The sequence below is a fragment of the Macaca mulatta genome, chromosome 8, assembly GCF_049350105.2.
Source record: "Macaca mulatta isolate MMU2019108-1 chromosome 8, T2T-MMU8v2.0, whole genome shotgun sequence".
NCBI classification, from domain to species: Eukaryota; Metazoa; Chordata; class Mammalia; order Primates; family Cercopithecidae; genus Macaca; species Macaca mulatta.
The window spans coordinates 143,992,226-144,007,998 of record NC_133413.1 but is presented as its reverse complement, the minus strand read 5'-3'; positions in this window follow the sequence as shown (position 1 = coordinate 144,007,998).

Below are 15,773 nucleotides of genomic sequence, written 5' to 3'. Positions count from 1 at the left end.
AAGCCCTGGGGGAAACTGGGTTTCTGTTAGAAGCCAGGATGGTCCTGGAAACCAGAAAACATGAACCAGAAACACAGCCCTCCAGAATAAGAAGAACAACTCCATAAAAATGGTCCCAAGCACAAGCTCTGACCTTATTTCGGTATTTGTAGAGCATTTTACAGTTAGCAAAGTACATGCTCGTGCACTAACTTCTTGCCCTCACAGCAACCCTGTGCAGTAGGAATTGGTCCAGATCTGCATCACTTTGGTGTTTTGGTGAATAGGACTTGATCTTTATCTTAAAATTCTGGATGACCTAATCCAGCACCTCCTTCTACTTGCTTCCTGGCTTCTACTGTCAGCCTAAGAGCCATGATTTTCATTGATTTAATTCTCAGAATAACCTATGAGGTCCCTACCTTCGGGTTAGGACATTAAAATCTAGACTGAGTCAACTGCTTCAAGGTCACTGTCTAGACTTGACCCCAGGCTGTCTAGGAAGCTACACTCTTCACTACTACTTCCCTGTACCTATACCACAAATGTGGGTGAATGTGGGTGTACTCAGCCCTATGCTTGTTGTCTGAGGGTCGAGACTTGGATGTGAATGCAATTTTCAGCAAGGTGTCCCCCCTTTTTTTTTTTTTTAAGACAGAGTCTCACTCTGTCATCCAGGCTGGAGTACAATGGCATGATCTCCTCTCACCACAACCTCCATCTCCCAGGTTCAAGCACTTCTCCTGCCCTCAGCCTCCCGAGTAGCTGGGACTATAGCTACTGTACCACCACGCCCAGCTAAGTGTTTGTTTGTATTTTTAGTAAATACGGGGTCTCGCCATGTTGGCCAGGCTGGTCTCGAACTCCTGACTTCAGGTGATCCACCTGCCTTGGTGTCCCAAAGTGCTGGAATTACAGGCGTGAGCCTCTGCACTGGCCAAGGGGGACTTTTTAAAGTGCCTATTTTTACTGGGTAAATAAAACAAATAGTTAATTTTTTTTTCTTGTGTTGACTGGTAGTGTTTGTAGAAGGACCTTGTGAAACCAATCCTCGCCCTGGCCCAAACAGCCTCTTGGTCAAGCTGGTTCTGTTGCTGCTGTTTACATCTCCTGCTCTGAAATTCCACAAAGCAACCCACTGCGGAAATCCTGAAGGCCACCTGGAGACTGTTCCCTTCTCCAGGGGCTTCTTTGGAGGCTTTGATCCTTTATGGGAAGGATATAGTTGGAAGAAGGAAGCAGCTGCTAGGAAGGAGACCCAAGGGGGCACCTGAGAAGTAGGAATTTAGAGCTGGGAACAGGGTCACCTGAGACCAAAACCTCACTCTTCCACTAAGAGGCTGCGTAGCTTTGAAAAGCCACTCTATTTTCCCTCTGGGTCTCTTCAGGAGGGGGAAGGGATGGGTCAGAAATCTAATACCCACCACAATAAGTAATTAGAAGAGGAAATATTTTTCTGAGCCAAGACGAGCTGACCATGTTATTAAAACACATGACAGTTACCATCTCGTCAAATCCTTACCACAAAGACTGGGGTGAGCCTCCCCAGTTTCCACATCAAGATATGGAAGAGGAGATGAGGTAGCCAGCCTACTGTCACAGGAAAAGAGGTGGCAGAAACAACTTCAAAGGCAAGCCCTTCCGGCACCAACGTCGAACACATGGACGCCCTCTTTTGGGTGGTCTTTCATTAGGATGCTCTGTGAGGGTCAATTCTGACGTCTTAGGAGCTGATGCTTCCAAGTAAAGTTGAAATTAGTCCCTGCAACATTAACCGCAGTATGTTTTTCCTTTTAAAGATGACAAGCGGGCCGGGCACGGTGGCTCACCCCTGTCATCCCAGCACTTTGGGAGGTCAAGGCGGGCAGATCACCTGAAGTCGGGAGTTCGAGACCAGCCTGACCAACATGGTAAAACTCCATCTCTACTAAAAATACAAAAATTAGCCAGGCATGGTGGTGCATGCCTGTAATCCCAGCTCCTCAGAAGGCTGAGGCAGGAGAATCGCTTGAACCCAGGAGGCGAAAGTTGCAGGTGAACCGAGATTGTGCCATTGTACCCCAGCCTGGGTGACAAAGTGAGACTCCATTTCAAAGAAAACATTAAAAAATAAATAAAGTAACAAGCATTAAGCCTGACTTTGTGGGAAATTAATTTCAGTGTTTCCATGCAAGTCAGGAGGGTCTTGGGAGGCCAGGCAGGTCACATCACCATGAGCCTTCTCCCACGCTCCCTGTCTTTCAGGGCATGGCTCTGTGTTTCCCACAACCATCCAGTCAGATACCTCAGCGTCTGCCTCACGCCACCTCCTTCCCACTGAAATCCAATGAATCACCCACTCCTACCCCGCACTACAGCCCCATTCCCACTGCCTGACATCAAGCTCTGTGTCTGGCTGCAGTGTCAAGAGTGGTAATGCCTCCTTTCAGAGCCAACACCTTATGGTGCCAAAATTTACAGGTATTCAAATTATTATTACTCTGCTTAGCCTGCATTGATTATTCACAGGGTGCTTCACAGTTTGTAAAGCTCATCCACACATACGGCAGTGTTGGGATGTGCTGTCAGTTTCACCAAACTTGGAATCTTCAGGGTTCAGGAAGCTCCCCTTCCATGGTCCCCCAATCCCACTGACATCTTCACACCACTCCCTTTGAAAACCTACAAACTGCCATTGCCCTCAAAGGCCAGCTCAAATGCCACCTGCTCTAGGGAGCCTTACACCCTCCCTTGGACTTCTGGCCCTGCTTCCTCTGGAGTTCCATACCTCACATTGTCCTTGGTGCAGCATTTTCCAAGTTGTGTTGCAATTTAGTCATCACTGATTCTCCCTGCTGGGTGAGGAGCACCACAAGAGCAAATGGCTCAGTTAATATCTGAGGGTATGAAGAGTGAATGAATGGATGGATAGATGAATGAATGAGTACCCAGCTTCTTATTACTTAAGCTTATTAGCCCATAGGCTTCTGTATTAGCTAACTTCCCTCCACTCCCTGATTCCCTAAGTCAACACGGTGCCATCCTCACACTCACCACACAACAAATTTATGAGGGCCTCCTGTGTCCCCAGGACTATGCCAGGTATGAGAGACACAGGTGAGCCGGAAAGGTAAGGCCCCTGCCTGTCCTCGTGGAGTTTCCATTGTGCATGTACACAGTCAGGGCACTTCTCACACAGATGTTTTGATATTCATCACTCCAAATCTCTGCAAAGACCAGGACTATGTATGACTGATCTTCATACCCCAGCACCCAGCTCAGTGTATGGTGAATATGAGTATTCAGTGAATGTTTGCGGGATGGAGGGGTGGGTAAGTGGAAAGAAATTCACCACAAGCCAGGTTTCTTTGCCTGCCCCCATTTCTGGGTTCTATCCAGGACCTAGGAGTAAACTGTAAACATATTTCCTAACATTCCAGAATTCCAGGCAGCACCCTGAGTAATGAATGCTTTTATTCTTAACCTATTCATGCTCAAGACAGGGCCATTGGTAAAGCCTGCATGAGTGTTTGTGTGTGCACCCCCCTCCCCACCCTCCAATACACACACATTTATTTATATCTATCACCAGTTCATTTGCAAAACATGGAACAGGGTCCTGTAGTCAAAACCTACTTTGGTGATGGTTTAGACATCAAAATAAAGATGAATAGTTGTGTCTGACATGCTGGGACCACTTCAACAATGCTGTCTTTACACACACACACACACGCACACCCACATACACAAACACATGTGTGTATGCACGTATACCCCATTTGGAAACAGTCCTCACCTTATGGCTCAAGACAAACATTAACTCATGCCAAGAAAATAAAACAGAAATCTGCCTTCTGCTTTTCTCAGAACTGCCCTGGAAGCCACTGAGGTAAACAGGCAAGGTGGCAGGGAGCTTAATAGGCCTGGAGTCTGCTTGGCCACCCACTAGCTACATTAACATGGGCAAATCAGTTCATCTCTTTGAGCCTCAGTCTTCTCACATGCAATTTAGTGTAGGAATAAAATAGACAACCACATTTTACCTACTTGCTGTCACTTATTTTTTTTGTGCAAAGAGGCCAGGAGCAGCCGGGCACAGTGGCTCACGCCTGTAATCCCAGCATTTTGGGAGGCCGAGGCGGGTGGATCACAAGGTCAGGAGTTCAAGACCAGCCTGGCAAAGATGATGAAACCCTGTCCATACTAAAAATACAAAAATTAGCCAGGCACGGTGGCAGGAGCCTGTAATCCCAGCTACTTGGGAGGCTAAGGCAGGAGAATCACTTGAACCAGGACGGCAGAGGTGGCAGTGAGCCGAGATCGAGCCACTGCACTCCAACCTGGGTGGCAGAGTGAGACTCTGTCTCACAAAAAAAAAAAAAAAAAAAAAAGCCAGGAGCCTAGATCTTCAAAACAGGCAGAGGAGTTCAGAAGCAGCAGACAGCAGGGTGTGCACCAGAAGTCAAAGAGAGCAGGTAAGTGTTCAGTGAGGTATGACTGGGGCTTTACTTCTGGTAAAAATGTTGTCTAATCCAGATCCTGTCTCCTAGCAGCATTGTGGCCTTAGGCATGTCACTCCAGCTCTCTAGGCCTCTCTTTCTTCATCTTTAAAATGGAAATCATAATGCTTTATCTGGCCTCAGGGTCTACAGCTGTCAGGTGCGCTCTTCCTGCCTCTGCTTCCTGCCTCACACCTCTGGTTTCTGGTCTGCAATGGTCTGTGAACTTGTGGTTTCCAGTCCAATAAGGGTGTCTGTGCTAAGCTCAGAAAAGGATGCTGCACCCTCCAGAATGATTTAAATATAAAATACAAAGTTACCTAGTCTCAGGAAGGTAAGAGACAGATGGATCTGTTGGTAACTGAAGATGGAAACCGTAACCCCTTTCTGCAACTGTTTGGCAGTACCTACAAAGGTTGAATACACACGTAAACTTTGATCAGCAATTCTGCTCCTAGCTATGTTTATCCAAGACATGCACTAAGATACTCATACCAGCACAGCTACTGGTGGAAATACCCAAATGCCCATTCACTGTAGAATGGACAAATGGATCAATTGTGGACCCTTCCCATCATGGAATATTACAGAGCACTGAGGACACAGCTCTGCAACTACACACATCAGATTTGTGAAGAAACATCACAAACATGATGTATGGCAAAAGAAGCCAACACAAGAGTCTGCCTGATTCAATGTGTATAAAGTACAGAAAAAGAAAAAAATAAATCCGTAGTGATGGTGTTGGAAATGAGTGTTGGGGGTAGTTAAGGATGGAATGTACTTCTGGAGGCATGGGTCACCATCTGTATATTTATTGGTTTGCTGATTTCATGAGTGTGTTCAGCTTGTGAAAGTTCATTAAGCTATTTATACACTCAGGTGCACTTTTCTGTATGTATATTATACTTTATTTTTATTTAAAGACAGAGAGAGAAAGAAAGGAAGGGAGGAAGGGAGTGAGGGAGGAAGAAAGAGAGAGAGGGAGGGAGGGTGGAAGGGAGGGAAAGAAGGGCCAGTGAACTGTGAACTTGAGGGAGGAAGAGGGGAAAAAGAAGATGAACAGAGAGATTCCCTTCAAAGGAATACCAATAGGGCTAATAGCTTACTTTTTAACAGAAACAATATGAGCTAGAAGACCATGGAATGACATCTTTCAGTTGCAAAAAAGGAAATAACTGCCAACTAGAATCCTATACAGGCAGTAAAGGTATCCTTTGAAAATGAAGAAGACAAAATATTTTTGGGCAAACTGAAACAGAAAGAGACAAAAAATAGAGTGTTCACCACATAAGACAAAAACAATCCCAGGGAGAAACATGAAAATAAGAGTTTGATAAAAGAACATTGGGGATGACAAGTAAATATTGACTGTATAAAGCAATACTTGTAATGTTTTGTGCAATTAAAAACTATGTGGAACCAAAATGCAAAATGCTGAAACCAAACAAATAAACCAAATGGTGCTGGTGTGACAGAGCTGCCCATCCCCTCCCTTACATGCAAGAAAGAAGCATGTGCCCCCCTCAGAATCGCCATGACAAGCAATGACTTCTCTGCTGAGTCGTGTCATTGCAGCAAGTGCTGTCTAACACGTAAGGCCCCATGCTGGGACTCTATCAGCAGATTGCATCTTTACTCTTCTCAATCAGGAAGTCCACAGTTGAGGAAACTGCAGGTCAGAAACAGGAAGCTCTTTATTCAAGTTTACACAGCTGGGGCTTGCATCTGTGTCACTTTGATACCAAGGGCTCTGCTCCTAACCATTTCTTCTAAAAAGTATATAACCATGATGTATAGTTGGTGTACAGTCTGATACACTTGGATTGTTAGATGCATTCTATACTTACCTATGGATTTGTGGTGTCTGTCTCTGAATGTGTAAGTACAAGAGTTAAACGTACCATGGTTCCATTAATTTGACACTGTTATTCTCTATGAATTGGATGAGACAGCAGAGGCACGGAGAGGTTCAGTAACTTGCCTGAGGTTACAAAGCCAGGAAAGAGTAGGATGGATCTGAACCAAACATTCTGCCTCCCTTTTTTCCCTTTCTCTTAGCCAAAACAAAGGCATCACAAAGCCTAAATCCTAATCCTGCTATGGGGCACTCTGGAACCCTCTCTTCTCCAGGCTTCATTTCCCCATCAATAAAATGGGATAGTTGAAATGGATTTACCTCTAATTCTCACCTCCACACCTCACCATGGCTCTACCAATTTGGGTGTGCATGCACATGCACTGATTGTATTTAAGTCCAGTTGCAATACAAATGGAATTTTCATCCAAGAAGTTAAGAGAATTAGATGACACTCCAAAAGATGCTTAACATAGAACAAGTGCCCAAAAGGACAACCCTGGCAGATCCTCAACTCTGCAAGTGAACCCTTTCAGAGTTACTCCTTTCCCCTGCTAAGTCCATCCTATCAGCTACGACTGAGGACTCAGATTTGATAGACATTTATTTATGTGCCATGAGGGTCATGTGTGTAATCTCACCTCATCCTCCTCTCCAGATGAGAATGCTGATGCTGAGGGAGACCAAGGCATTGGCACAGGGTCACACCCCAGTAAAAAACAAAGTGAAAAGTCCCTGCAAATCCACCCATCTGCACACCCCAGCCCCTCCGCAGTCCTCAGCCATCTCCACTGCTCCAGATCTTATCCTCTGAAAGGCCTTCTGAGCTTTCTCATTCTGATATCTATCAGGACAGATGATTGTAATCTTTCTTTCGAGACAGTGTCATCTCTATCACCCAGGCTAGAGTGCAGTGGTGTGATCATTGCTCACTGCATCCTAAAACTCTTGGCTCAAGCGATCCTTCCACCTAAGCCTCCTGAGTAGCTAGGACTACAGGCATGCACCACTATGCCCAGCTAATTTTTTTTAACCAAAATTTTGTAGAGACAGGGTCTCATTATGTTGCCTAGGCTAATCTCCAACTCCTGAGTTCCAGGAATACCCCCACCTCGGCCTCCCAAAATGCTAGGATTACAGGCTTGAGCCAACATACGTGGCGATTGTAACATTTTTAAAATTAAATCACTCCCGCTTGTCTTCCAGTTAAGGAGATGTGCCAGACCTTCACCTTGCTCTTTAAACTTCATCCTCTCATTTTCCTCCATCATTTGATCTTGCTTCAAGACTCTGTTTGGTCCTTCATATTAAAATGTTCCTTGCTGGATAGAAATCATCTGAGAGTCCCCTCCAAAACAGAGAATGTTATTCTCCCCTTTTCAGTCTTACTAGGAAAAGGGAGAGTGTAATCCTGGAGACTTGGGATCCTGACTCTCTCCTAGATTGCACTTATTGTCCAACTTCAGCTGTTTCCACTGGACCCAGGTTTGTAGCTACCTGGGGAGGCAGGGTTTGGCGCACAGCCCTAGAGTGGAGCTGCACCAGGTGGTCTCCTTCGGCGTCTGCACTTCCACTTATTCATCTGTAAAATAAGACTAATAGTGCCTAATTGGGGCACTATTAGGGTTGTGGGAGGATTAAAGGTGGTGGGAGGATTAAATGAAAATATCCAGGTAAAGTACAAAGCCAGGTGGTAAGCAGAGAAAAATAGTAGATGTTGGGGTGGTGGTGGTGATGATGGTGGTGGTGCTTCTCATGACTGTTGTTTTGTTACTACTTTCCAGGTAATACCCTAGGCACTATACACACATGATCTCATTTCATCCTATGAAATCCAAATTATCCCCATCCTACTGCCTTGGGCATGCCACAGCCGTACTTTGCAGTGTAAGACATGCTCACTCACACGACACCACGACACCACCATCCCCAGCCACTCTGACACTGTATCAATGTCTCCTAGTGTCCTCACCATGTCCTCAACCCAACTTCAGAGGCAAGCTGGGCAAAAAGGCTACCAGGGCTGAATCCAACCAAGCTTCCCAAATTAGAAGAAAACCTGTTCTTGGCGGGTGTGTTAGTCACAGCTCTCCAGAAACACAGAACCAATAGGATATGTGAAGATGTGTTATGAAGAATTGACTCACACAATTATGGTGGCTGAGAAGTCCCACTGTCTGCCATCTGCAAGGTAGAGACCTGAGAAAGACAGTGGTGTCATTCAGGCCAAGTCTGAAGGCGGGAGAACCAATGGAGTTTATGGTGTATATGCCAGTCTGAGGATACAAGACGATGAAAGAGATGACCCAATTCAGGCAATGTGGCTGAAAAAGAGGGAAGTACCTCCTTCCTTCACCTTTATTTACTCAGGCCCTCGACAGATTCGATGAAGCCCACATTAGGGAAGGCAATCTACTTTACAGAGTCCAATCCAAATGCTGATCTCATCTGAAACACCCTCATTGACACACAAGAAATAATGTTTAATCTGGCCACCCCTTGGCCTAGTCAAGTTGATACATAAAAATAACCATCTCAGGACTGTTATGAAAGCCAGTTGATATAATATCACTCATTCTCAAAGTTCAGCTGCTTGGTAGACTCATGTGGAAATCAAACGAGAAGCTCATGCCCTGAGATGTGGGCTGAATTGATCTAAGGTAGGACCTGGGGATGAACATTTTTAGATTTTTCCCTCCTTCCAAGTGACTGTAATGCACAGAGAAGTTTGAGAACCACTCCCCAGATAACATGCAAACATGTGCTTTCCAGCCCAGTGTCCTGCACAGTGTGGACAGAGTCAGAATGCGACTGCTATGGAGCTGGGGAGGTGTGGCCATCCCAGAGGTGGTGCATATCCCTATCATAGGCACTCACTTGTTCTTTCTGTTTATTATTGCTTTTTACAAACACAATTTGTTATTTTTACACTTTTGCTGAACAAATAGAAGCCCCAGTCAGATCACATTTTGTGTGAAAACTCACATGGCCAGCTTCCTGTGCCATTGACCTGCCTACTCCATCCCATTCCCAGAGCCTCCCCAACCCCTACCTGGGAAAGACTGCAGTACACTGGAAGGCAGAGCTCTTCCAAACAAGGGAAATCTAGTGCCTGCTCTGTGTCATAGATGTTCCAGTTGAGATCTGATTCTCCCCCCTGCTCCTCATCCTCTGACAGCTCATGTGCCACCTCATTTCTTTTTTTTTCTCTTTTTTTTTTTTTTTAGATGTAGTTTTCACTCTAGTTGCCCAGGCCAGAGTGCAATGGAGTGATCTCGGCTCACTGCAACCTCCCCTTCCTAGGTTCAAGCGATTCTCCTGCCTCAGCCTCCCAAGTAGCTGAGATTACAGATGTGCACCACCACACTCGGCTGCTTTTTGTATTTTTAGTAGAGATAGGGCTTCACCATGTTGGCCAGGCTGGTCTTGAACTCCTGATCCACCTGCCTTGGCCTCCCAAAGTGCTGAGATTATAGGCGTGAACCACCACACCCAGCCCACCTCCTTTCTTCTACTCAGATTGCGCTGCCTAGTCCGTGGTCACCGATGTGACCCAACAGTGGGGGCTACATCTCAGCTAAAATATCAATGAACTAAGCATCAGTTGAACTTGTTCTCAACCAGAGCAGAGGCAGCCTGTTAGGATCCAAGGAAGCAGGGCTCTATTATACCCAGGTAGCAGAAAGGTGGGGTACAGGGAAGGCTGCCCTCATACCCCAAACTATCCACTCTAACTGCACCCCCGGACATACTTGGAGTAATACCTGCTCAACCATAAAGTACTACAGTGCAAAAAGCCGGGTTTTGAATTCAGGAAAATCTGGGTCTGTTTAGCAGTATCGTGTTTGGAAAGTCATCTTGCTCCTCTGAGCCTCAGTTGCCTCAGCTTTCATATGAAGTTACCATTTCTGCCACCTGGGAATACTATGACCTTGTGCAACAACATATGTAATATCCCAGGTGTGTGGCAGATGCTCAGGGAATGCCACTGTCCTTCCCTTGTCCATGCTTAGCTATAATAGCAACTATCAACAACCCCTCACTCTCTGCCTCTGGCCTGAAGCCTAAGGAAAGAAAGGTGTTTTCGAGAAATTCTAAGCCAAGCTAGATCTGATTTATAGATTAAAATCACCATCCGTGCCTTGGAACTTGATATTACTTCAAGAAGGCTGAACAGAAGATGAGGAAGATAGGGAAGGAGATGGTGAAGGATGTTAAGCACTTTTTCCCCTAGAGTTGGCAGGATTGTATCTGATTTTCCACCCACTGCCCGACCAACTCTACTTCTTCATTTGAATGCGTTGATCTGATTCAGGAAAACAGTAGTCTCTGTTATTCGTCTATCCATTCCTATGTGTTTATTTGAGTGAACATCAACTGACCATTTATAATGTTCTAAGGTGGGGGTTGGCAAACTATTCTTCTAAAACAGAGCCAGACAGCAAATATTTGGGGTGTTTTTTGTTTTGTTTTGTTTTTTGTTTTTGTTTTTGTTTTTTTGAGACGGAGTCTCGCTCTGTCACCAGGCTGGAGTGCAGTGGTTCAATCTCAGCTCACTGCAACCTCCGCCTCCTGGGTTCAAGTGATTCTCCTACCTCAGCCTCCCAAGTAGCTGGGACTACAGGTGTGTGCCACCACACCTGGCTAATTTTTTTTGTATTTTTAGTAGAGATGGGGTTTCACCATGTTGGCCAGGATAGTCTTGATCTCTTGACCTCGTGATCCACCTGCTTCAGCCTCCCAAAGTGCTGGGATTACAGGAGTGAGACACCACGCCCGTCTAATATTTTAGGTTTTGTGGGTCACAGGGTCTCTGTTGTAAGTGCTCAACATTGCTGTTTGAGCATGAAAGCAGCCACAGGCAATAAGGGTGTGTCCATGTTCCAATGAGGCTTCATTTATAAAAACAGACGAAGGGCCTGACATGGCCCATAGTTCAACCCTGCACTAGCACATATGCTCAGTGCTTCGAAAACAGAGATGACCAGTCTCCCTTGGAGAAGTTCACAGAGGATGAAATACCAAATGCAATACCCCCAGGCCTTTAATCCAGACGTTTCTATAACAAGATGAAGAGTCACCCAGAGAGGAGCGGTATATGCTTTCTGGGAGGCCCAGAGAAGGATCAACATGGGAAATGACTTTGATTGATCTTGAGAGGTCAATAGGAGTTCACCAAGTCAAGGGCAAAGAGTCTTAATGTGAGGGGAACAGTATATGCAAAGCAACAGGGCTGGAAAGGATGCTGCAACTCAGAAGCCTGGGGTCACCCTTGGAGCACCATGTTCCTTCTGTACCCTAAGGTATTAGGGCAAATCTTCTGATTGTTTGACTTAACCCACTTCCTTGTAAGTGGGCTCCACCTGTGTAGCGTAAGTTCTGTGAGGGCAAGAATGACCCAACACGCAGTGAAATGACCCCCTTTATGTTTCCTAGCACCCCACGCCTTCTCGCACAATGGAATCCACTACCAGTTTGGAGTACTTATCTGTTCATGTGTCTACCTCTCCCTCTGTGGTGAACTGCTCTGGAACAAGACCTAGGTCATCCTCTGCTCCAAGATCAGTGGTTGAGGCTCAGTATTTACAAGTTGTTGGTGGCATCAACGGAAGTCACTCTGTGTAGTGCAAATGTGGAGGTCAGGGACTAAAGCAGAGGTGTAGGAGATCAGCCAGGGTGTGGGAAAAATTGTAGGAAGATGTAAACCTTCTTGGAAGGCTGGAAGGTAAAAGATTTGGCTGAAGCTTCGGGAAAAGATTTGGCTGAAGGCAGCCAGATTCTCTTGTTCGGCGCCTGAAAGCATAGGTTAGACAACAAGGGGATGTAAAGAAACTGATCTAGATAAGTTGGTTTACTTAGGCCTTGGAACCTGGCCTTTAATCTCCAAGTGCAGGACTACTCTCTTGGAAGGGGGCAGAGGGGAGGGGACCATGTGAATTGCCCACAAGTGTGTTGACTCAGGGTCTTTGTCATTAAATCTATACTGAATAAATGCCTGTAGCACTGGCTTGTCAGGGTCACGGCTTCTGACTCTTTACTGCACCCTCCTCGGTGTCTGTGAGTGGCCCGGTCCCCTAGCCTGCTCTTTCACTGAATAACTGTGTCTGAGTGCATTTGTTCATCCCTCGTTCGGCTAGGGTCTGTGGGTCAGACCCAGCAGAGGGAATGTCAGGAAACGAGGCTCGAGAGGGGTCAACGGCCAGGACATAGATGGCCCTGTGTGTCATGGGAAGGTGTTGGGAGGTTGTTCCAGATGTGTTGAGCATGGGTTAGACTGAACAAAACTCAGTCCCTGCGCTCACAGACCAGGGAGACTGATCCATAAACTGACAATGTTAACACATTGTAAAGACATGGATAGCAATAGTGTTATCGGGGGTCCTTGCTCCCAGAGCTCCCAAGATGGCAGTGGCCACTTCCAAAATGGTGGCAGGCCACTTCCAAGATGGAGGCAAACCTCATGTTCTCTGACCTCATGGATTCCGAGGAATGGAATCTTGGGCCGTGCGATGAGTGTTATAGCTCTATTAGAAGCCGTGGGTCACAGAAGAGAACCGTGGAACCCAGTGACTAGTGTTCAGCTCTATTAGGACGAACTCGGGCACTTAGCTGTGCAGGAACAATGGCAAGCCTTTAGCCCGATCGGGAGCAGCAATGGGCACCTCCCTGGATCAGGAGCACAGCAGACACCCTGCCAGATCCGGAGGGATGGAAGTCAGTGGCAGGTCTGCAATGGCGGCAAACAACAGCGATGGACTGTGAGCAAAAGCCCAGTTTGAGCTATAAGACCAGCCGTAACAAATACAAACCAGAGGAGAGTGCAGTTGCAAGATTTAATAGAGTGAAAACAGACCTCCCATACAAAGGGAGGGAACCCAAAGAGGGTAGCCATTGCCGACTCAAATGCCTGGGTTTATATCCTGGTCATTGTCCCTCCTGCTGTGCTCTCAGGCAATAGATGACTGGCTATTTCTTTACCTCCTGTTTTTGCCTAATTAGCATTTTAGTGAGCTCTCTTCACTACCTGATTGGTCCGATGTGGGCTAAGTTGCAAGCCCCGTGTTTAAAGGTGGATGTGGTAACCTTCCCAGCTAGGCTTAGGGATTCTTAGCCTAGGAAATCCAGCTAGTCCTGTCTCTCAATAAGGTAGGGGTCCCTACATCATGAGAAAGGGGTGCCCTAGCTGTCTGATAAAGGATAGGTAGCCATGTTGATGGACTTCAACACCTGTCTTTCCCCTAAACTAGGGGCAACCACACCTCTCAGGGAAGGGGTATTTACAAACCTGTAACCTGAGGCAAGTGAAATCACTGTGTGGTCCCTCTTTCTTCATCCATAGCACAGAAGGAACCAGAACACCACTGTCCGACCTCAGGTTCCCTGGGAAGCAAGCATGGGTAGAGATGTGGGTTGAAGAGAGGTGTGAGGGAGTGGATCCCATCAGCGTTTGTAGGGTGGGAGGAAGTCAGGTTAAGTAGGAGGAGGAGCTGAGCTGCGAAGTCAACTCCTCGGGGAGCTCTGGGTATGAATGGTCCTGCAGGGTTGGGCTGAATTGGGGACAGGGGACCTGGCTCTGCGCCCCTACTCAGACCTGTCATTGCATTCAGACAGCCTGGGGACAGAAGCATGACCTCAGGGGAGGCAGCTCCCTTCATCCACCAGGAATTCCTGGTCGGGAGGATTCGGCTATGAGTTTGTGGCTGGCAACTCTCTCAGCAGCTGAAGGCCAAGAGTCTTCCTGAAGGGGCCTTGGGCAGCTCACCACACCCACTACAAACCTGCTGGGTGGAGCACAAATGTGGACCTCCCTGAAGACCCAGCCACTGTGAATTGAGGAGATCTTGTCATAATTCTTGTCTGACAAGTTAGGTGACTGTATGGGAGTGGGGCCATTTCTCAAAGACTGAAATGACTTTCTATAGTTTCCCCTTGAAAAAAAAATTGAGAATCCCTCTCCCGACCCCTGCAAAAAAAAAAAAAAAAAAGACGGGGAAGATTGAAATTGTCACTCTTAGGTAGTGAGTCTCCTTCAGGTCCTCATACCATCACAGCAACTGAATGACCAATTCAGCCTCCCTTTGAACACATGGGAAAACTGAAGCCCAAAAAACAAAATGGCAGTTGTGGATCTGAATCTACATTTTCTGGGACCAGGAGCTGTTGCTCATGCCTGTAATCCCAGCACTTTGGGAGGCTGAGGTGGAAGGATTGCTTGAGTTCAGAAGTTTGAGACCAACCTGGGCAACATAGTGAGACTCTGTCTCTACAAATAACCAAAAATTTGCTGGGTGTGGTGGTGTGCACCTGTAGTCCCAGCTACCCAGGAAGCTAAAGCAAGAGAATTGCCTGAGCCCAGGAAGTCAAGGCTGAAGTGAGCGGTGATTGTGCCACAGCACTCAGCTTGAGTAACAGAGTGAGACCCCCTGTCTCAAAAAAAAAAAAAAAAAAGAATCTACATTTTCCAACAGACAAGTGTCTTTCTATGTCATCCTGCTGACTTTCCTTTCCACCAAGATTCTCTCAAAGCTCATATCCAATTGTGGAAACAAATTTCTTAATCTTGATTTTTTTAAGTCCTTGTGATGTGATCCAGGGATTCTGGCTTTGGAATCAGGCAGATGTTAATGTGGATGCTGGCTCTGTCATCCACCAGCTGCAGGACTCTGGGGGAACCCCTCACCTTCTGACCTTGTTTTCCCATCAGTACACTGGGCATGGGAATACCTACCTCACAGATGATTGCAAGAATTTAATAAAATACACTGTGGATAAAGTGCTTAGCGTGGGACCCAGCACATTAAAAGCACACAAAAAAAGGCAGTACCATTATGATTGTGTGGTTGGTGCTGGGTTAGGCACCAAGAGGCTTGGAGGGAGAATATGAAGATTCTCTCTCTCTTTGCGGGATTTATGATAAAGATTTATGATAAAGATTTATAGTTAGGGATGAATGCTTAAAGCACAAGTAGTAGGGGAGGCATAATTAAGCGATGATATACATGAGAGTGAGTAAAATGTATTTTAAAACAAAGGAGAAGGAGGGTATATTTTAAAAGAAAGGAGAGGGGGCTGAATTCCAGCTGATATTAGCGGGCATTTGACATCTTTTTACTTTCTTATTGAAAATTTTGTTTTAGGGTCTGATATCAGGTGCTCCCTTATCTAATCATCAAAGCAGTTCAGCCAGGCAGGGGAAAAGCATTTCCATCTTACACAACAAGGCACATGACTCAGAGGAACAAAGGGACTCGCCCCAAACCACAGTCAGACACTTTCAGGTTTTTTTTTAATGACAAAAGAGCATTTGTGGGTGTCTTTTAGTTCTTGTGATACATTTTTTCCCATTAAGATGGGATTCATATAATATAAAATTAACCAGCCGGGCACAGTGGCTCACACCTATGATCCCAGCACTTTGGGAGGCTGAGGTGGGTGGATCACCTGAGGTAGGGAGTTTG